Raw genomic sequence first — 23,316 nt, 5'->3', positions numbered from 1 at the left:
CACTCATTCTCTAATTTAAACCAATAGGAATTTTTTTACTGACAGATTGAGAACAAGATTGAGCCTTTAGTACATTGTGATTCCCTTGGGTAATGTGGAACGAGGGTAAAGTTAGCTGATAGTCACTAGGAGTATCAAAATTTGGCCTCCAAAAGCAAGCAGTCACATCTTCCCCCTTCCTCAGAAAACATGAATTGGGAGCAACACATTTATTCAATTTCTTTAGACAGATGCATACTTGAATTAAACTCCCTCAAAGTTAGGAAGATTATTCTGCCTTTTTGTCTATGCAAGAGAAAGGCAGAGTTGATTCAAGATGTACAAACCTAAGAGATTTAAACTCTGCCGGTTCCTACACAGTGTTGAAATTGATACAATATGTCTGGAATTGATTTTTCAGTGGATGCTGGAGACAGATTTCCGAGATGTGTCAGTGCCTGCTCTGTAAATGAAGGAATAGGCTGTAAGTTTACAGATACCTGGTTTGTACTTGCAGTGTCTGGGAACAAAGAGGGGGAAAGAAATCTAAAGCACATGCAGGAGATAATATGAAAAGCAAGAAAATCACTGACAACTATATAGCAAATGTAAGAGCTTGCTCCTACCCCTTAGTGGGAATACCACACTGCTCAACACCCAATTTACTGAAACAAGACACAGCATGGCTGGAGAAGATGAAGGAAATAAAATCAGCCAAATCCCAAGAGAGACTGGTAATGGAGGAAATTTAAGATTTGTTTAGCTTTGTTTTTCTGATATAATTTCAAGTTTTTTTGGGGTTTTTGTTGGCTTTTTTTTTCTTCATACAATGTGATAGAGCAGCTATTGCTGAAATAACTATTTCATTTTTAACAAAAGGTGTGGTAGATCACAACAGGTCACCTGTGAGATACAGAACTGCTTTTACACTTGTCCTCATTCTCCCACTGACTTTCTTGTATTTCTGTCAACATCTGTCTGGGGGCACTGACCAGGAGAGCTCCTGAGGCAGGGTCAGATATGGATGTGCTAGTGGACAACTGTGTCTTCTGCCACTTAATGGGCACAGTGGGAAGAGTTGAGCTTAGTCCTTGTTAGACCCTCTCCTGTCCCTCTTGTTCATTCTGTGCTAGGCAGAGTAAGTTCCCGTGTGCGCATTCTGGTCTGGAAATAAATATACTTTAGTAGGAAGCATAGGAATAAACCCTAATTTAGCAGAAGCTGGATCAGTCTCTTTTCCGTCCAAAAAATACTAAATGACACATCACATTTCCTTTTTTTTTTTGAGAGTAGGGAGGGCTAATCAGTTTTAAAGTCCAGGATTCACTGTATTCTTTAGTATTTTATAGCACAGTATTACAGGTATTCTTATTTGTTTGGCAAGAGTAGTTGAATCTCTATGACATGCTACATTAGTTTCCCAGAAGCAAATCCACTTAAAAAAAGTTTGAGGGCATAACCACAGAAAAAAACTAAGCACACCTGAATGGGATGAAGCATCTGCAAGTGGGGGTTTCAGCTTGGGCAAACCTCTGAGACTGGCTTTGCTACCAGAGCAGTCTTCACGTGAAACCACCCCTCCAGTAGCAGAAAAGCCTTGTCACAGGGGCAGCAATGAACTTTCTGCTGTGAAACATGATGAGGTGACAAAGCCGTAAGGAAACACAGATTTGCTTGCCTTGCAGCCTCCGTAAGTGAGATTCTGCTTTGATTGTACTGCCAGATGTCAAAGCAATGGTGAATTACCAACCCAAGCTAACTAATGTGGAGGGGTGGGGGGAGGAAGTGTGAAGTGCTGACATGTGTAAGCATCATATAAAATGTACTTGCTCTGTAAATGATAGGTCCCCAAAGGCCCATAACATATGCATGTACCTGCTTGGACAACGTGGTCTGTGCAGGGATGTGCACGCTGGTTCAGATACTTTGTCTTGTAAGAGGGGCCTTACAGTGAAAGAGTATTTGGAGTATTTCTGCTGTAAGCATAGAAATATATTTGGGATTGGAGTGAACAGAGGTGGTAAATGAGAGTTGCTCACAATGTTAACAGTGTTTATGCTTCTCGTAGCTCTGGGTTAGCAAAGGGAGGAAAGGGCTGTTAATGCTGCTCTGAAGGGGGAGGAAAGTGGGGGAATAGAGACCCAGATGAATGGACTCGCCCATGGTCCCACTAGTGACCTGTGGAAATGATAGAGATAATAGCCCACATTAGGAGGATGCCTTCTCAACTAATAAGTTAGATGGGATGGGAAGAAAGCCATGCACAGAGATGTCAAAGCTCAAGTGATGAAACCACAGACACGTTGTTCCCAAGGGTTCATGTACGTGCAGAGTTTCAGCATGGGCTCTTCTAGGTTTAGGAAGGGTCATCCCACCCTTCCCTTCACTCTGTGCAGCAAGCTGAGGTCCTTAGAAGCATTTATCTTCTCCACTCGTATAATGAAATATGCGGGCATTCAATACACTTCAGGTCTCTATTTCCCTCCCCTGTCAATGGGTTTAAATTTGGGTGATACAGCCAACAGTGATAGGACTGGGAGAAGAAGGATGTGGGTGAAAGACTATGTTGTTGCATAAGCCTTTTTTCAAATGGTAACCTGACTAAAAACTGAGCAGTCTGCTATTTTGTGTTGTTAGTTATCAGAAGGCACCATCAAACCTCTGCCAACGAGGAGCACTATAAGCTGTTCAAATAGACCATGATTTTATCAGCACAAATATCAGTGTAACAAAGTAGCCACCCTAAGAATGACTTTGGTTATTTAATTTAGGTATCTGCATAGCTTTTACATAGGGGAGGGATCTTGGTTTTAGTTAATTATTAAAGTGGGTTCCCTTGCTGCATGCTTACCTTTGCAGAGAGATTATTGCAAAAATGTTGGAAGAAAATTTTGAAGCCTCATGACCACTGTATTTTTCACGCCCTAATTACTTGGTCAAAAATCCTACTCTCCACTGAGTCAGTCTTTGCTGAGATTAGTGGAAATGCTTTTGGTTTACAGTGAGATATGAATTATCCAGAATGTACCCTGAGGAGAGAGAGAATGCTATTTAATATCATTAAAAAATGAGAAAGAGAAGCTAAAATAGCTTTTGTCAGTGGCATAATACTGTTCCCAAAGAGTTGTGACATCTCTGTATCTCCCAGGGCTAGAAAGGCATGATGTTTTGATATTTTCTCCTTCAACTCCCCTTTCCTGCTAACAACCTTTTTTCTGGGCTATAATAGCTCCATATCCACTTCAAATTACTTGAGAGATACTGGAAGGCAAAGCACTCAGTAGGGACATGGAGTCTTTAAAGCTCCTCTTTCATTAGCAATCTAGGGATTGTGGCAGTGCAGGGGTTAACCTGAGGCCGTGGAGAGTGCTGGGGGAGTCTTGAATACACGGAAAGGCACAAGCATAGAGGAGATGGGGAAAGCAGCAGGAATGTGGACAGGGTAAGGATGCTTCACCACAATACTAAGGCTAATTGAGAGCAGCAATAGTCTTACTCCTGCAGCAGTCCTGCAGCTCTGACAGATGCTTCCCAGACTCCCACTTACCTGCAGCTGGGTCAGCTGCTAAGTGCTCCTACCCACAAGGACCAGTGTCACATTCCCATGTGGCCCTGACCTGTCCTGCTAGCCCAGATCAGCACCAGGTTGCCAGCAGGCAGTATTGCAGGTGTGCTGGAGGATCTCAAAGCCCCAAACCTGATCCTCCACTGCAGTATACACACTTCATCCCTCCTGTTGCACATCATGCACAGTTTGCACAGCTGTGAGCAGAGTGGCAGCTGCTGCAACTACACTCACAGGATGGAATGAATGTCGTGCAATACTCTGAGCTGCACCCATTTGCTTGCCCAAAAACAGGAGGCAGTGAAGAACTGGGGCCAGAACCTGTTTCTCAGAAGAGCTTGCGATTGGTGCGGCAATTAAAGTCAGTATTGATTTCATCAAGAGCTTCTCTTGGGATGATTGACCTGGATGTGGGTGCTGCACACATCATTCCTCACCTGGGCCACCCTACATTCTCTATAAAATCATGCTCCAGCAAAAGATGTATTCCTAGAGGAATCCATGATGTAGTGTGGAATTGTGCATGGAGTATGTTACAGAAAGCAGGCAAGTACAGATGCCAGGGTATTAAATCAACAGTATGGGAGAGAGATGGGGAGAAGAGGAGGATGAGCATGTGGAAGAAGAGCTGGTTTGAGTAGGAATGGTGGAGGGTCATGCTCTTTCTTTGCCATTCCTCCCTTATCCTGAAGGTTTACCTACAGAATGATGGAGGTGGGAGGGAGAGGGTTGGTGCATGGAGTGTTTGCTGGGAAACTTGTGTGGGGGCCTTTTTTGACCAGTACATGTAGCCTTAGCAGGAATTCACGTGTATCATTGAGCACAAATGTTACTTACAGAGAGAGCAGATTGGTGCTACTGGCCCTGACAATGTATTTATTGCCCAACCTCTACTGAAGGCTTTATCATGCCACTTCACGGGGACATCACAATTCCCACAGCCTGCCTCAAGCCCCTGCCTTCCACTTCGTGTGCAAGACTGGGAAGGTAGGGAGGCACCAGGTTTGTTACAGGTCCCCTTTACCCTGGTGCTTGCAGCTATGTTTCTCTCACCTGCATTTCTGAAAGGTGTTGGAAGTGTGATGCTGTCCCAGGGCCACTTGGTCAAGAATCCCTGTGACACCCAAGGTGTTTAACAGTGTTACCAGCATTTGTGCAATTAAATAGTGAGAAATTCAAGCACAGAAACAAGGTCTCCCCATTTCCTGTGCCAACTGCTAGGACATGCTGCCTCCTTTCAAGCAAATGGCAAATGAAGAAATCATAAATCTGAATGTCATGGCTGAAAGAGAAACATGTATTCCTAGAAAAATTCCCAAGGCTTTTCTGCTTCACCTTTGCTTGGGTCTGCTCCCCTCATAAATGAGCAACAGCTGAGCAATCAGGGAACAGAATGGAAACTTAGATTACATGAAAATTTGCCTCAAGGACTCTGATTTGAGATCTGTTTTAACCTAACCCCTCCCTTTACGTCATTTGCTTCCCCTAGTTCATTCAAGTGCATTGCCTTACCAATGCAGCCATAACAAGAGACTTGCAGTGGGTTGGGAGGTTTTTGGTTTTTCCCTCTTTTGGAAATATTTCAGAGCAACCATCTGTCAGTTCCCACCAGCCGGGAGAGCTGCTCTGACAGCAGATATATGCAGCATCTCCCTGCTCAGCACCAGTACTGCGAGAGGAGGGGAAAAGGGAAGAGCTGTGCAGGGCTCAGGAGAGGAGCTGAGGGTTGCAGCTGCAGTGAAAGCTTTTTGCTGAAGCAAAAGAGCACGCCAAATGGCTTTTCTCTTTCACACACACCTGAAATTGCTTGTTTGCTACAGTCAATAAAGTAGAGATTTCATTTATTGCTTTCTGTGAAGAAGGAGAAGACAGTGTGGCTGTCTGACAGCCACCCGTCCAGACTTGGTGAGATCTCCAGGGTTAGTTGGAAAACCTCTCAAGTGAGCAGCATGTTGTAGGAAAGGGGCTGTCGGTGGTGAAGTGACAAGAGATGAGAATCATAACTTAATAATTTTGTGCATCTTAGTTGTCTTTAAGTGAGAGTTTGCCAGAGCAATGGATAAATAACAGAAGCCAGTACCAAAACCAATAAGCACCAAAATGTAATGAGTTTCTGCTGTGTTTGTAAGGCACATGAATATGGACACTGTTGTGCAGGAGTGAATGCCACTGTTGCACATGAAATTCAGAAATCAAATCCTTTATTCATCCATCCAAGTATTTGTTCTGGAGGATTTGGCACAGTTATTCACTAAAGAAGTGGAAATCTATCTTGCATTTTCTTGCTACCTCATAAAGCTGCTTTTGAAGGGCTTGTAGCAATATGCTAATGGAATATCATACTTCCAAATATTTGGTTACCCATAATTTACCAACTTACCAAACCGTACCACAGCTTTAACTAATGCCTACAATAGGTTGGACATCAAAAAAGCTCATAATGTTCTATATTTCCAAGTTTGCCTCCCGGGGTTTTATCCAAGCTCTAGACTCCAATGATTACACCAAGCCTTTGCACGTTTTCCCTCTTGCCTGGGAGGTGATACCCATATTCCTCTGACTTCACTTTCCCCAGGGCTGTTATACCTTTTTCTTGCTACGACTGCTGTGTGAACAAGTGCAGACTACCTCATTTAACATAGTCCAAGCCCAGCATCCAGACTAACAAAATTATCCCGAACTACCTGTGGGTCAAGGGTGCAAACAGCCAGCTAGTGCTGGCTACCAGTTGCTGATGCTTTTGATCTAGGGCTAGTACAGGTGGAGCCAGAGCAGATACTGCTGTACCCAGGTGCTATAGCTGCCACAACTGAAGTACAAATAGCTTTGTTTCCAATAGGAGCTGAGAATACACATGTTTTTTATGTAGCAATATGGCTGCATATGGTCAAAGGCCCCAGGTAAATGCAATTTTAAATCACTTTCTTTTTAATGAAACTTTAATGCTGTAGAAATCCATGGAGGAAATAGAGGGAAAAGATCTTACTAGATACAAGAAAAGCTTGCTTGTGTTTGATCTGTCTCTTGTACCCTTTGGAAGCAGATATATTTATTTACAGCACAATCTCAGCTCCACTGAAGTCAGCGGGAAGTCTGCCACCAGCTTCACAGGCAGCAGGCTGGTGCCTCCGAGGGGTGATCCGCTGAGCATGCTCCCCTCCTCTGCTGCAGAAGGAGCCACTAATGCGTGCCCTCGGCTGCTTGCTGTGCTAAACCCATTTATCTAAACCATGACAGCATAAGAAGCAGTTTTAGCGATTAACCCACTTTTGCTGCCGTAAAACTAATCAAGCTGCTTCTTTTTATTTACTAGGGGAGTTTGTTTTTAAGTTCCCAGATGCTCAATTGTAGTGGGGGAAGGTAAGTTTTGCACATTTAAAATGGAGTATTGTATTCATTTAAGGAACAGCAGGGGAAGGAACCAGTGAGCGATCCTTTCTCTGCCCAAAGATTGACAGCCTGGCAACCTCTGAAACAGAAAAGCCTTTGTTTTACATCATCATGGCCACAGTGCCCACAGCTGTCAGGTCTGGTGCTTCCTTACTGGCCAGCTCCAATATTAGGAAGAACCACTGTATCCAAGCCATTGGGGACAAGCTGAACAGATCCATCAAAACAGGGTACGGGAGTCAAGCCAGTAGGTCAAGCTGTGTTTCAGGCAGCTGATAGCTGAAGACTGGGAGACCCTGGAAATCCAGGAGGTTTAAGATGCTCAGCACATCTATAAAGCTGTAGAACGAATCTCTGGGGAAAATAACAGTGCATAAAGCTGTCAGATGTTACGGAGGAGGGTGGTTGGAAGGTACCGCTTCTCTTTGAAGTGGGTTAGCAGCATTAAACGTGCACTTTAAAGATCAATTATAATCTTGAACTGTAACTTATCCTACCTCCAACTGTCCTTTGCTGGCTGTGGGGGCACAGCCGTGGTTCCCACCAGCAAACTCAGTGTGGATGGATGGAGAGGTTGGTAGGTGAGGAAGTCTTAAACCATGGGCTTAATGTTCACATGGAAAAGTTCTGAGAGGTGCCAACCTGAGTTGTCCCTGCTGCACTGGGAGAGCAGTGGTGGGCAAAAGGGACAAACAGGAAACACTGCTCTTCAAGTTTCAGTAATAACAGGCCCTTAAAGCACAATGCATCCTATCCTCTTGATTTCTAGCAAGAGCGGTTCAGATGAACACACATGGGAATTAACAGCTCCCTTGGGGCCACAGATCTCACCTTGCCCCTGCTTTATAGTGCTGAAGAGCAGAGGTGATTCCTGTCGGCTCTAGGTCATGGCCTGACAGAGGGGTTAAAGGCTGCCCAGCTTCCCTGGCCAGCTCTTTCCTCTGCCCTGGTCCAGGCAGACCTTGAGCCAGCATCTCAACAAAGGAGCTTTACCCACAGCTTCCCTCTGCCAACTTCAAACTGCAACTTAAACAAACAGTCCCTGGCTGTGATTCAGAGCAGTGCTGCTCCCAGGCACCCAACCAGGACCTACCCTGCACCTCGACAGCTGCCATTTCAGCTACCTGTGAAGTCCCCATCCTCGCTCCTCATGTTTTCTAACCCAGAAGACGCTTCTCCTGCCTCCTTTACCTCCTAGGAACCATGACAAGCATCTACTAGAAATATTAGTGACACTTATCACAGAGCCACCCCACTGCACTTTATGCCCCTTTCACCACAGCATTTGTACCAGCTGTATTCCAGCTGGGGAACTGTGGGCAAAACTTGAATATGAAATATTGTCTTGAAAGCATTAAGGTTATTCCCAAGATTGGGACCTTTCAGAGACGCTGCAGCAAGCAAGCTGAGGGCAAAGATTTGCCTTGCAGAAGGCCAGTGGACAAGAGCTCAGGCAGTAAGGCAAGCCTTTACCACAACTGCTGGCCCTGAGTGAACCTTTGGAGTGGTTGCTAATAAAAAAAAATAATAATCATTTAAGTGCACAAGGGAGCAGTTTATAGCCCTCCTATATTTTAAACTCTGGAAATATGGAAGACAACTGATTTAGACCCTTTGTTGTTCTGTCCCTGGTAGCTGCAAATGCTAACAAAACTAATGAAGATGGCAGTGGGAAAGCAGCTTTATGTGTAACAGTAATTGGTTCTGAATTGCTTAACAATTCTAATAGCTTTCAGCTGGCTTGGACAAAGGGGCAAGCTACAGAAACACTGGAGTGAGATATGGGAGTATGAGAAGGAGACAAATATATTATAAACATTCTGAATGCAAAAAAACCCACCATCATTTTCACAACTGTTTTCAGATGCCAAGAAGGTGCCCACTGCAGGGGAGAGGATTCTGAGGAGCACTGGTAGCACTCAGGAATTCCTCCCAGGAGCCATGGACAGGGCTACAGAAACAGTTTGTTTAAAAGCAGCAGGGACATGGATAGCTTTTGGGCTTTGAACTCAGGTAGAAGCTAATGAGGCAATGGAAATGGGTGCACCACCACTGAAATAAGTGTTCCATGAGGAGCAGGGGATTTGTGACCCATGCCCCTGCACAGTCTCACTGCAATAGTCCATCTCCTTGTTGCTGTTCCCTGGCACATCCCAGAGAGCACACACTGCTCCTCATACCTCTCTAATTTCTTTCCCATGTTTTTCTCACTCCTTTTCCCCCTTATTTGGGTTCTTCACTCCATGATATGGCTTCTAAGCCAAACTTCCCAGCTGCCTCCTTGCCCTCCATCACCCTTTTTGCCTCTTGGCATGTCAGAAGGCATTATGGGATGTGGCTGATCTGAAGCTACACAGGGCTAGCTGGCAATCAGCTGCCACCAAGCAGTAAGATGGCCCTCAATTTTCCCTCAGTAGAGGCCTTAATAATTTTATCTTCTCTCCAGCCATAGATTTCTACACTGAGCTTATGGAAACTTTTTCTCTTGGAAGCCTCCATTTGTCTGTCTAATGTATTTATATGGACAAGAAATTCAGATTACCATGGGCAGACAGAGAAACAGGCAGAGGGACTGCATGGACACAGTTGTCTTAGGGAGCTATGCTAAAAAGCTGAAATGCTATATTTATGTATGATTGAAAAAAAAAAGAAATCTGTAATAAAAGAAAGAGGTCTTTATTAGCTTCAAAAGAAAGATTTCTGGGGAGGTGACAGATAGCAAATAGCTTTATGTATATCATCTGATACCTAGCAGGTGCCCCCAGAGAAACAAAGGCTGTATTTCTGAATGTTCTGTTCACTCTTTGGGAGACACTTCTTCCTCAGACTGACATTTTGGTTACATTCATTCCCTGAGGCATTTTACAGGAAAACACAGCAACGCATTTGATTGTTCAGGAGGTACTGAACTTTACATAGATGACATTTGAAAACACAGAGAACTCACGCCTGGGAGCTGCAACTGCTCTGAAAGAAGCAACACTGCTGGGCTCAATTATATAAAAATGTAAGTTTAGAGTGGCAGTAATACCAAAACAGGGAGAGAAGTTAGCACTGCTGGATTGCACTAACCACTAACCTCAGCTGCAAAGTGTACTGGAAGTTCACAGTGAAGTTGCTAAAAATGAAGGTTAGAGAAGACTTTTTTTGTGGCGAAAGCCTGCGCGAGGAGAGCCACCTTCCTCTGGTGTCCGAAGCCAAACTCCGAGAGTGCCATTGGGAAAACATCCTAATGAATGTGAAATGTAAATGTTTTAAGACACCCATGATGTTTCCAAGGTCCCAGTCCCAACAATGCAAATTAAATAATCAATCATGCCTCGGTTTAACTGGCTGAGCTTTAGCAGTGTGTGAGGGAAGCACAGGCGCAGATATTTTACTCCTTGTTAGCCCCTGCAGAGGAGTCGGTGCAGAGGAGAGCAGGTCCAAATAACAATATACCACATATGAGAAAATGTGCCAAGTCAGCCTCTGCCGTGTGTTTTTGCATTGTCAAACCACAGAAGAGCACTAGGGAAATAATCTGTCTCATGCTGACAACAGAAAAGACAAGTATGTGCACTGCCAAATGCAGTCGTGGGAGAGCTACAGTGACACAGGGAGCTGGGTAAGCCAAAAAGCCAAATCTGCCATCCTGAGAGCAGCTCCTGGGAGATGCTTCATGTTGTGAATGCAATGATGAGTGGCCTCGAGAGGGGCATAGGGGTTACAAATGCCAGGCAGCTCTGTGGTGACAGGAAGGTGAGCTTGTCCCGGGGAGATGTATCTTCCAATGCCCAGAGGAGAAGGAGCAGATGACCAAGTTGGCCAACTTCATCCAGAAAGTGGGCCGTAACCTAGCCAAAATATGGTATCATCCATCCCTGCACTTGCTTAAATGACCACTTGTCTTTCGCCTGCTGCTGACAGAAGCTGGCATGCAAAGCTGCAGCCTGAAAAAGGACACAGGCTCCTGGCCAGCGTGAAATGTTTTGTTTGAGTCCAGTTTGCTCCAGTGACCAGCAAAAGCTGAGCATTTGGCCCCATCACCTGCATTTACCCCATCAGACCCAGGAGCAATCAGAGAGGCATAACACAGTGCCATGGATTTAGAGAAACTGGGGCCAGTTTGGTTTATACCCAAGTATAAAGTCAGGATATGACAGTCTGTGTAAAGTATCCATTTCTCATTCGTGCACACGCTCAGGGTCTCTCTCATTGCCGAGTGTATCTTCCAGTATATTCTCTGCCCTGGTAAAATCTCACCTCCCTTCTTCCCAGCCAGAGAGTGCAAATGGGTTTGTGAACCTTAGTACATCATTTACAGCTGCCACAAATCTGGAGCAATGCACACTATCAGATGTGCAGGTTTCATTTATAAAGCAGGATTTATGATTTCACCCCTTAGATCTGCAGATGGGTTTTATTGTGATTTATGCCTGTGTCATGAAGAACCACATATAAGAATTACCTGATATTATCGAGGGACCTATTCTTTTTTGCCCTTATCTTTCTTCTGAAAGCAGAGACTACTTAATCACTGTTAGCTATATACAGAGTACCGTGTCCTCTGTGAATTACCCATTTCCCTGTCTTCAGTATTATTAGCTTGTGATGTTAGGATAAACCCAATGAAATAGTCACAAGCACATGCTGAATTGGAACTATATAGACAATTTATAAATGGCTCTTTGGTGACTGTGTTGGCAAATTTAATTACAGTGTTTTTAAAGGAGACATTACATCAACATTAACTGAATGCCAGCCTCAAACTGAGGTATGAAAAAGGCTCTTTGGGTCCTCTGAGTAAAATATTTAGGTTTCTACTATTATTGTTAGAGGCTACACCTCAATAGCATAAATCATAGGGAAAAATTCCCATTTCTGAGAAAGGTGGAGGCCAGTTTTCTGAAAGCATTAAGCCATCTCACCACCACTGATTTGAAAAGGCATTGTAACACTCCAGAGGATCTTGCTTGGAGAAGGAGAGTGACACCTAGTACAGTGTCACAATATCCCATTTACTAGGCTTCCATGGTTTTCACTAGTCCTGTGTACCTAAGAACTTGTCAGAGTGCCACTTAGGTCTCCCTATGTCTCTTCCAGTGCTGACATGCTCTCAGAAATCAGACTGACAACCTGTTTTTCTTTGAAAGCTAGTAAGTCATAGGGTCCTGGAGAGGTTTTGGTATCTTACAGTCATTAGAATCACCTTTGATGGCTTGAGTCTAACTGCATAAAAAAAGATAACCTGTGCCCCTTAGGTGGGTTTGAAACATCTGCAGCAATTGCTAGGAGATGCTGCAGTGCTTCAATAGATCCATTTCCTCTCAATTATACTAACAGGTGAAGCTCCAAAACATAAAGCTCAAGCATTGCATCCTATTCTGCAAGTGCTCCTTGGCCATATATGTCTGATAGTGCTTTTTTCTGCTTTTCTTCAGGAGAGATGGGAAATTTCTGTACTCAAAAATTCATACAAGCCTGCAGTGAGACACTCTTTTGGTGAGAGAGGTCTTTGAATCTTCTTTGGATCCTGCTTCTTGCTGATCCCAGTATTAGGAAACTCTACAAAATGAGGCATTGCTTCTGCCTTTCTAGCAACTGCAGCTACGCATTATAAGAGAAGGGCACAGGCAGGTTTGTGGCTCCACCTGTACGAACAGGTTTCAACAGGGATTGGACTCGAGCCCAGTCTTGGTCTCAAGCACCAGAGACCCACTATAAGGGCAAACCTCACATCTAATCATACATTCATCTAGATGAGAGGATAATTGTAGCAATGGCCCTCTTCCCTCTTCCATTTCTGTCTCAGCAGTAAGAAGTGCTTCCTGGGAAGAGGCTGGGGCCGTCAGAGTACCAGTTCCTCAGAAAGCACCAGGCTGTGAGGTAGGACTGATGAAAATCCTTCCACATGCTGTCTGTTGGCCCTTCTGCCTGGTGAGAGCAGCAGCTCTTTGCAGTGCTGTCCCATTTCAGGGAGGGTGTTAAAGTGCTTTCAAGAAGCATTTTCCTCCCTCTGTCCCCCAGGATGTTTGTAAGAGCAGTGAGATAGGGATTGCAGGGAGAACTTTCTTACCTCAGGCTCTTTGGTGCTTTTTGTCTTGTAGAAGAGGAACTTACCATCATGGCAGGCAAGGCAAGAACCTGGTATCTTCTTCCTCTCTCATGGAGAAAAAGCCCCAGCAGATTTCTGGAAACAAAGTTGGGAATTTGGGTCAATCAAAAAGATTGCAGAGAGGATGTCAGGGCTTGGTGGAATGGTTCATTTCAATTAATTTGGCTTCAGGAAATGACTCTCATGATTTGAGTCCTGAATGTTTTTTTCATCCACGTGAAAGTATGTGATGCGCCAAGACTTTGATCTTGACTGCTGGCACAGAACCTGCAGAGGGTGAGACATAAAGCACTGGACTTGCTGCAAACCATGTGGGGATGCAAGCTCTAGGAAGTCCTTTTAGGAGCTCAAGAGTGGCCTAAGCTGCCTGGATAGGCACAGCCCTTTTGTCTGAGGTATTCTTAGTGCATGCCTACCAGGCTGAGCCTATGAGGGGAATTAGGGAAAGAAATGCTAAATTTTTGTATCCCAAAGAGCTGCAGATGCACGTGACACGCTGGGCAGCTCAGCCCGGATGAGAAGGGAACACTTCTGCAACCCAAAGATCAAAATGACTGTTAACATCTGGGGAGCACCTTTGGAGTTTACATATGCTGAAAGTCTGTCAAAAGTTTTGCAGCATCACAGTATTAGATTTAGGCACCTCCATCCCACTTTAGGTTTAAGTCCTTAAGTAGATCTAGTTCATAACACTGAAATTTAATTCAAGAATTTTCATATTCTGTTTTCTTATTCCCACTGACTGTTCCATTTGCTTTCAGGCTGACAACCTAAAGCACTCTCATTTAGATCCTTAGTTGCTAAGTAGTATATATTTTTCATCAAATCAAGCAGAAAATTTAAATGAGGTCTATAGGCTCTTACCAAAATTTCAGCTTTCAGCAGTTCTTGTTACATCCATTTAAAAAAACGTGTAGGCAAAAGTTTTTTGAAAGTGCAGAAACTAATTTCTTCTTCAGGTTCCTATAACTCAAACAGCAATTTAAGAACTACATGACCCTTTCCATTACATGTTCCTATTTTCTCTCACACAAAAAAACTTAAGAACAAAAGTCTCAGCCCCAGAGGAGCATCCCACATAGCACAAGTGTATGAAAAAGAGAGGCTGTGATGCTTGGTGTTTTGTAGCTTTCTAATGGGCCTAGAAACATTTACAGCCTTAGCTAATCACATTACATTTGCTTAATTAATGGGAAGAGCCTATGCTCTCAAGCTGACAGGCTTTGATAGATGAGGACAGCTGCCCTGGCTTTCAGCAGCATGTGGGACTGCTTGGTGGGAATAGGGTGGGGGACAGTAGGGGATGCAAAGCAATGAAATAAATGTACTGTATGCATATGCAACTCCTATTCATGCTTACTATGCACCTGAGAAGGAGAAATAGCTCCAATCCCCTTCTGTGTTAGCTGCACCTGAGGCTGTGCAGGGATCTGACCCACCATCACTGCCTGTGGGGCAGCCCTTTCCCTGGCACAGCCCAGACCCATCACCCTGTCCTGGGTCACCAGTCCATGAGGGCGCTCCCACACAATTAGCATTGCTTTAGGCAGCTTGAGAGAACCTAAATGTAAGAAAGATATAAAGAGATTGCTATAAATGAGAGCTAGAGATGGGGAGAACATCAGTGGTTCCCTAAGCAGAGAAAGAGAAATCCTGCTCTAGACAGCACAGAAAATCACCTGCATTTTTGCAGAGCTTCTTCTGCACTTAAATCAGAAAAACAGCCTTCTCTTGAATTATCTGCTTTATTCCTGTCCAAATGACTCCTCGTGTGTTTGCATTACAGTACACGAGTCTGAAACTCATGATGTAGGCAGCTGCCAGGCCAACTGCTCAGATGATAATGGAGCCAGTTGTACATACTTTTGTACATCTTACCCCATAGCATCCGACTCTTACTCACCCTGTTACCAACTGCTTCTTGTCTGTTTTCTCCAGGAAACAGACTTTATCAGTGTAATTTGCAAGAAAACCTCCCAGTCCCAGCTGGAAAGTCACGCTCTCCCCCACCTCCCTTCCACCACTTTCTTCAGGGCTTTAAGTTGCTCAGCGGGGCCAATTAGGAATTCCAACCAGGTAGAAAGTGAATATACAGTAGCAATAAGAGTCAGTGGCATGATTGATGATGCTTATACAAATGCTTCTGGCTTGAAAAGCAGTGTCTGGGTTGATTCCAGGAGCTGTGTCTAATTTCAAAAGGATTTTCTGAAAGAAAAAAAATGGATAGCAGCACACACTGCAGAAAGCAACTTCCACAGATTATTCCACCCCTAAAATATCAACCAATTACTAAGAACAAAGCGTGAGAGAACTAACAAGAGCTTTTACTCATACTGATCCTCCTGCACATTTACTGAAATAGGGCTGAGACTGTTTTTTCCTGTGGATTTCCCAACAGTCAGAGTTGCACTGGTCCAAGTATGGTTTTAAACTTACTTTGTTACATATATTAGGAATAATGGATTAAAATTATGAAAACCTGAGTAGCTATGAACGACAGTAAAAAAGCAAACACTGAATTTCCCACTGATTCAAATGGATGTGTGTGATTTTTGGAGACAGCAAGGGATTTTCCTACATCAGCCTCTGTTTTTTACTGACATTTTACTAGCAATGCCTGTCTGGGGGTCTGTGTATTTGTGCACAGCTTCGAAGTGGTTAAACCAAAAACCCTCATTCCCTGTCTTGTCTTTCCTCATCAGTCAATGGCCCTTCAGTACTGTCCTGGCACATCCCCTTCTGCCAGCCATGGCAGGAAGGGAACAGAAATCCTACGGAAAGATGTTGACCCAGATTTACCCTGGAAGCTGCCAAGCCCAGGAGCAACAGAAGATGAATGCAGGGCGGACGTCAGGGAAGCGTGTGGACCTGCCAGCTCCAAGTGGTGTGGGCAATGAGTTAGTGGGCATCTGAATATCTGCCAGCTGGGCTGCTGGGCATCTGCAAATCCTGGGAAAATGCAGAGGGACACTGTGTCCCATGCACGGCAAGCCACTTGCATTGGGATGCATTAGCCTTCTATATGTGGAGGGTCTATTCAGAGCAATCTAGTTTGGGATGCTAAAAAACATACTTTTGGACCCAGAGGAGTTGTTAGGGTTGTGTATACAGGATGTAACAGGATGGGGAGAGCCCTGGGTGGTGTAAGGTGAGTGCACAGGCATTGGAAGAGTGGTTAAGATGGACAGAGGAGCTGGAGGTACTGTGAGGTGCATTTGCACAACCCAAGATGAGGCATTTAAATGAGGTGTCTAAGTTTGGACTGTGGTCTCCAGAGGCCATGGTACATTCACTGGAGAGAGGCAGACTTTCCTGTGGCATGATCCACAGCAGAGCTTCTATTACATGGGAGAGGAGCCCATGTCATCCAGCAACTGCAGAGGGAGCCATGGTAGTTTGGACTCTTCCCTTGCACACCTAAGCCAAATGCTGAGTTAAATGCTGTGACCAGCATGTCTGTCCAAGAGGGAAAAGCCACAGTGTTTATGTGTTTAAGCAGATATCTGGATGGGACAGGACATCCTTGAGCCTGGGTGCAAGACCTGTAACCCTCACTGGATTGTATCCTCACGGTTCAACAAGAACCACTTTCCTCTGGGTCACACCAGCAGGACTGCTGCTCCTGGCCTTTTTCTAGCTCTTGCCAAAAGTGTAAAACGTGATTTTCCTTCATTCAGGTGTCTCTAATCCTGGGATCTGACTGGCACCTGCTGCTCTCAGTCTGTGTGTGGTGCAACTGGCTCAGAGGTGGGTGTATCGTCTCACTGAGCAACGTTAACCATGGTAAGACGTTCCACCTCTCTAAAACTTTTTGCTCCTTTGGTGACCTCTGCATCTTTGCCTTTAAGAAGGGGGCTATTCTTAGCATCAGTAGAGCTCTTCAAGTAGGCTTAGGTTTTTCAGGGTGCTGCATGTTCTTTTATGTTATAATCACTGAGTGAGCTGCCATCAGACAGATAATCACTGATGCTTCGTTTAAGGCATTGTTGCATGTGGCAATTCATTAAAAAGCCCCAGGGAATGAGAATGAGGTTTTTATTTTAAAAGCTGGGACACACACAATGTTCTCTCCCAGCCCAGATTTGTCACAGCCGGCTGCTATAAAGCGCCATTCTCTGCTGTAAGCCATCTTCAATGTATTGTCATTATAATTCACTACAGATTTTTTTCTTCAAGTGACACTCAAAGAGGATTGGAGGATGACAGCACATGGCAGAGTAAATATAGTTTGGAAAACATAGGAAGAGCACACTCTTCCCAGAGAGCTTGTAGCTGTCAGGAAGGGGTTTCTTTTTTGTGTCTGAAATGGGATTAGGCCAAAAGGCTCATGAGTTTACTGCCATTTGTGCTCTGTTCCTTTATAAAAACAGTAAAACAGTGTCTATTTTGAATACACTAGATTAAGATCTGAGCTCACATTTTGCAGGTTTTGGGCATCAGAGTCCCTGGCAGGGCTTGGTGCTACTCTGGGCTTTCTGGTGTGGTCATGGAAGAGCCCCTTTGGCCCCTTCCAGGCTGCTGCATGATATGAACAGAGGGGCCTCCAGATTTGGTTTTGTGGTTTAAACAATCTCTCTCCTCCACTTACATATCAGGCAAGTGGTGTTAAGTTCTTCTGTCTAATTACTGCCTCCCCTCCACCTGTCAACTGACTGAGACCCCTCCTCCTTCATTTGGAAGAAGCCCCTGCTCTGGCGCCACCTTACAGGCACAGCCCTGAGCAGCAGGACTGCAGTTTAGATCCTACATTCAAAAGGCCTCAGCAAAGAAAAAGCATTAAATGCCAGTAAGTCTTAAACAAATGGAGAGTTCATGGCAAAAACTACAACAGAGAATACCCCAGAAATACCCCAGTGATGCAATGAAGAAAGGCTCTCACACCTGCTATGGTGGATGATATGGACAGAAGACGGAAAGGTAACAGCTGGAAGAGTAAAAGGAAAAATTAAGAGAATAAAAGGCAGTTAAGGAGAAGGAAAATATGAAAGGAAAATTATCTGAGTGCTGATCTGTGGAGGCTCCTCTCTGCTTCTGGGTACCCTGTTCTGTGTAATGCATGCATTTGGTGAGCACTCTGGATTATGTTGGAATGGCCTGCCATAAGTCTCTTAAGTGAAACTGAGTGCACATTTAACTGCACAGGTTTTATGAGGATAGCAGGTCAGGTAGACTACAGCCCCCTACAACCCCTCTGCAAACCAAGCCTCTTACTGTTCTCAGCAGATACAACTTCTCCTGGGTGTTAGAGATTAAATGCATCTCTATTCAGTTTTTTATGGCACAAATATAGAAAACACTTGTTAATAGGTTACCTCTGCATGTCACTGTCATTTGTATGTGGTCTTGTATTGCTAACCCCAGTGAAAACAGGCTCCTTGACTGAGCAGGGCACTGTGCAGAGCAAACAGAAAAGTGATTCTCAAAGTGCGAGGACTAGCAAGATTCAGAGTGCAGGCAAATAATAATACACATCCCCCCCCTTCTGTTTAAAAAGCTCACACCCATAAAGAGACAAGTGATCGATTTACCTGCTTTTCAGGAAGATGTTACCAGACAAAGACAGGAATAAATCATGTAGTAGAATGGAATGTTTTATGCAGAGGTCATTTCTTAATTGAAATTGTCCAGTAAGAAGGATGGCTATGAGTTAAGGTGTAATTGCAGGGCCACGTGCCTTTTGTATGAATAAAGAAGCTAGTCACAGCTTTTCTGTCAAAATGATTACTGACTTGAATATTATTGGTGAAGTTGGCATTTTTTGTGGAGTGTGTCTCCTTACACAGAAGTATTCTCCATTTCTGTTTCTAGAAGCCTAAACCAATGCTAGGTCTCAGCCACTTCTTCCCTTCATAGTGTCTAACTGAATCATGTCTAATTTATATTTTGTCTTGATGAAAAGTCGATATTTCTTCTGCATTTCTTTCCATTGCTCTCCTCTGCCCACTGCTTGTGAAGGCAGAAACAAAGAAATAAAGCAGCTACAGAATAAATCCTCCCAGTACCTCTGAATGGACAATGTGCTTTAGCACTGACTGAGGGCTCCTTTGAAACCAACAATAAAAGCATCTTTTCTGTCGAGGAGCACAAGGCTCACAGGGGCAAGAGACTTTAATGACACCATTATCTTTCAGGCAATTAGGACTCGCTGGCACAATCCAGGATTGGTACAGGCACTGTTCTGATTGCACTGCAATGGCTTAGTGAAATGTAGACTGCTGAGACTTAGCAACATCATAAATTGCTTTTAATCTCAAACCACCATGGATCAAAATGTACTAACACAGACGTAATCAGAATTCACAGGCATATTTTCTCTTTTAAAAACATATGCCCAGGAACAGAGGTCTCCCCTCCTCCCACCCGCTCCCCACGTACCCGGGCTGTGTAATGCTGAGCCTCCTGCTTCTCTCTAGCACGCTTGCAAAAACGGGTCTGAGCCTGCCAGCTGTGTGTATGTTTGTTGTCCGTTGTGGATTATATTTTAATGACATACCCTAAGCCTCTTATGCTCGAACAAATGTGCATTTAACTGTCTGTGCATTTGTGCCGGTTTGTAAGGTAGAGGGTCAGCCAGCTTATCCCGCGGCTTCTCTGTGAGGGCACTGTCCAAGAATTTTAATGGAGCTTTCAAAAGCCTCCCGTTATGCAAGGTGCCTTAATGGAGAGTCTGCCTGCCTCCAAAAGTTCCCTCTTGTTGCTAGACACAATGAAAGGCAAACCATAATCTCTGCAGAGAGTGCCCAGATTTTTTCATGTCGCAGCGTGTAGCTGGGCTGCAAAGCATGGCTCCCTCTGCTCCCCTGCCACAACCAGGGGGATTCATTTCATTAGTTTGGAAAGCTATTTCAGAGGGAAAGGAGGTTATGTAGGTCATCAATTCATCCCTGCTGCCTCGAAAAAAAGAATTCATTATGAAATTTCACTTTAATTAATGCAATGCACTGGCTAGTAATAGTATTTCATCAGGACATCTGGTAAAAGCACATTAGCTACAGTTTAATGTTAAGACATAATTGAACAGGACTCCTGTTGGAGCTTGGTTTTTGCAATATGTTTCACTTCTGCTTCTCCTGAAAGCTGCCAAATGAAGGAATTGTGGGATTCCAATCAGAAGGTGATGGAGCCTGATCCAAAGCCTGTTTGGCATAACAGAAAGGCTCCAGTTAACATGCACAGGCTCTAAGGTAGGTCTTTAAGGAAGAAACCCAACATCCATCCTCTATTTACATACCAGGTACTACTGGTACCACCACTAATCTATAATCCTGAATATAAATTAACAGCCTTGGTGTTTTATTCCAGTTATGTCTGAAAGGCCATGGTCTTTATAAACCACTTTCTTTTGGCTTAACTTAGAACCTTTTCATGTTCTAATTTTATCTCTGCATAATTGTTTATTTTAATACTTATTTGATTATCTGCCCAAATTAATGTCAGTGCAGCAGCTTTTCAAACAGCCATATTAAATATTCACATCCAAATGGGATTTCTTTCTGCCCTTTGTTTTACAGTGATCTGAAGTATAAATGTGAACTCTCAAAAGATTTTAGTTATTCAGCAAGTACTAGGTCATGATTATTTAAGTCTATCTAACAGGCTAAAGAGTCTTTGGAAGATTAATATATTTAGAAGAAGTTTGTGAATTGTTTGAAATCTGTTTGATTTGAGGCTGCTGTCTCCACTTCTCCATTTCTGTTTTTTTGGGTGTTTGCATAGCCAATAACAGTAATAAAAAACATCCACCACTAGTGCAAGTCCAGACTGTAGTTTCCCTTTTACACTCTCCTCCCTTCAGCATTTTTTTAACCATTGTTTCTGGGGCAGTTTTACTCCCAGCCCTCACTGAGAAGGGCACAAAGACTAAGGCGTTAGAGAAGATTTTTCTGCTGTTTAGTTGTTATTTTGGTTATTTTCTGCACCAATAGGCAAGAGAGGGGGACAGGAGAGATCTGGAAAAGCGTAGTGTGTCCTTATTTAAAACCTCAGTGCATTCCCAGCAGTCCTGCTGCCAGCACCTACCCTGCACACACATGAAAGGATCCTGGGGGTGTGTTGACCTCCCTGGTCATGCCAGATGCTGTACAGCAGGCTGTGCCCAAAGGACTCTGTGCCACCCACCCTGTCTGTGTTTGCTGCTGGACATTGTTACAAAGGGCAGGTGGGACTGAAGGAGACTGCTGGGATAAGGCCACTCCACACGGCACGTAAGGCCATCTCTCACCACAGATGCTCTCCTGGGTCTGATCTGTATATTAAACAGCTAATTCTGATACCACCTAAAAACACAGACAAATTATTCCTGCCCTCAGCTAGTCAATGCGGATAATTCATTTCTTGGGAACAGCCTAATTGCCCCAAACAGGTGCTAAGACCCCCTTAATGATACAAGAGTGCAGCAGACACAAACCCAAGCCCACGCCATCACACTCATGACACCTACCTCTCTCCAGGGAGCAGCACCAGCTCTGTCCCACCTTTACAGAGCCTGTGGTAAAAGGTTGTTGCAGAGAAGAGGCAGCTGGGCAGTAGCAAGATGCTGTGCTGTAGCCAGACTGGCTTTCTGGCAATTTGTCAATGCTACAAGTCCCATACTGGTCAAAGTAAGAGAAAATCCAACTAAGACTATTACTAGGGCTGAATAAGCCTGCAGTTTGGTGTTAGTTGGGTATAAAACATAAGAAACATATAGGCAGCTTTTCTCCCTGTACCACTGGTCAGCTGATGCTAGTTCTTGTCTCAAGAAGCAGAAGTAGTTTATTCCACACAGGCATCAGTGCCATTATTTACATGGCCAGGTCTGAAGGTCCTCTGGATGCTGAGAGGAACAGCCCCACTGGCATTAGATAGTGTCATTTCTTTGTTGTTGCCTTAGGACAACACTGCCAAAGGACCTGTCATTGTAAAAATAAGTATTAGCCTCTGTCTCTTTGAAACTTAAAAAAGCAAGTGGGCTAGCAGTGGGCTCACATGGCTTACACTTGGTGCTCATAGGTTTGTTTTCCTCAGGACACCCGTCACTGATCCAGTCACTAGTTTTGAAGGCTCCATGGGACAATGAGGATTCAGGCCTTTGTTCTGTAAGAAAAACAAAGGCAGTCATGTAAATAAGTCCAAAGACATTTTACAAAGAGTAATTTTTTTTCCCTAAGTAAAGTAGAACTTGTGACCTTTTCCCTTTTCAGTTTATCTCTATGATGTGATAAGCTGAATCCTAAATTAGGAAGGAGATAGATGGTTTAGGGAAAAAAATCAATTGAAAATACTGAGAAAATGCCACTTCTGGAAGCAGCCTATATCTAGTAGGTATTTACAGTTTTTGTCAGGGACTGAACCTCTCAGATAGCTGGCCTAAGACCTCTTCTTTTTGCATTTAATATTTATCTTCAGCTAAGTCTATGCTCATTATAGTTTCACAGCTCAAAGCAAATTGATCCCAAGTCCCAGCAGTGCTTGGTGTTCGGGCATCTCACCAGCTTCAGCTCTTTCTTTCTCTACTTTCAAATGTCTGTGCTTCTGTTTCTGCAACCTGTGGAACAAGATCTGCCATCTATGAGTGTCCTAATTGCAAGTGGTTGGATTGTTTCATGAATGCTTTAAGATCTTGAAATGAAAAATCATTAGTTCTACTTCTCTATTATTATGATAGCAGGTGTCAAGTGAATTTTCCCAGAAAAATTGTGGAAAATTGTGCTAAAGTAAAACCAACAAAAACCTCTTCCCCATGAAGCACCTTCTGCCAAAGGCTGCCCAGACACCCCCATCACCACACTAACCCTGCTGGCCAAAGGGTGCTGGAGGAGACAAAGAGACTTCACCAAGCGGAACAAAAAACATGTGGGAATGAAACTCTGTGACCAGCTATGTGGGAAACTCAATGCCACTGTCGGCTCACATCCCAGGGACTGTTGTTTGAAACCTGCTTCATATTATAGAGTTTGCAGAAAAGAACCCCCTGCCCCATAAGCATGTGCCTACACCTTTAAGTGGGTTCCCAGTGCCAGGGATCCTGCTTTAAGGGAATTTGGGCTATTGAGTTGCAAAGAGGCATGCCTGATATTGGTCTAGGTCTGGGCTGGTTAGGCTTGACTACGGTAGTTGAGTGGAGCTGTTGTCACAGGAGCCACGTGATGTCTGTGGCAGCCCAAGGACCAGCTCGTGACTTGTTCAGCTGGGCTGACTTCTCAGAAGAGATTGTCTTAATCACAGGCCGTACAATGCCTCTTGCCAGACTTGCAGAGGATTTGGCTTTATAGAACAGGGTCCCAATTCACAAAGCTCCTTCCTC

At 44.1% G+C, this 23,316-nt stretch overlaps 1 protein-coding gene across 1 annotated transcript in view; it reads right to left on the bottom strand.

Moving 5' to 3' along the window:
- TMEM177 (transmembrane protein 177) overlaps window positions 1–13,859 on the bottom strand; it is a 39,038-nt gene extending 25,179 nt beyond the window's left edge. Inside the window, exon 1 of the mRNA XM_064661333.1 lies at window positions 13,037–13,859. The gene's annotated coding sequence lies outside the window, so the exon portion shown is untranslated. The remainder of the gene's footprint in view (window positions 1–13,036) is intronic.
- Window positions 13,860–23,316: the final 9,457 nt, after the last annotated feature.

This window comes from Pseudopipra pipra, chromosome 7 (assembly GCF_036250125.1).
Source record: "Pseudopipra pipra isolate bDixPip1 chromosome 7, bDixPip1.hap1, whole genome shotgun sequence".
NCBI classification, from domain to species: Eukaryota; Metazoa; Chordata; class Aves; order Passeriformes; family Pipridae; genus Pseudopipra; species Pseudopipra pipra.
The sequence above is the reverse complement of the archived record's forward strand: the minus strand, read 5'-3'. Positions and strand labels throughout refer to the sequence as shown.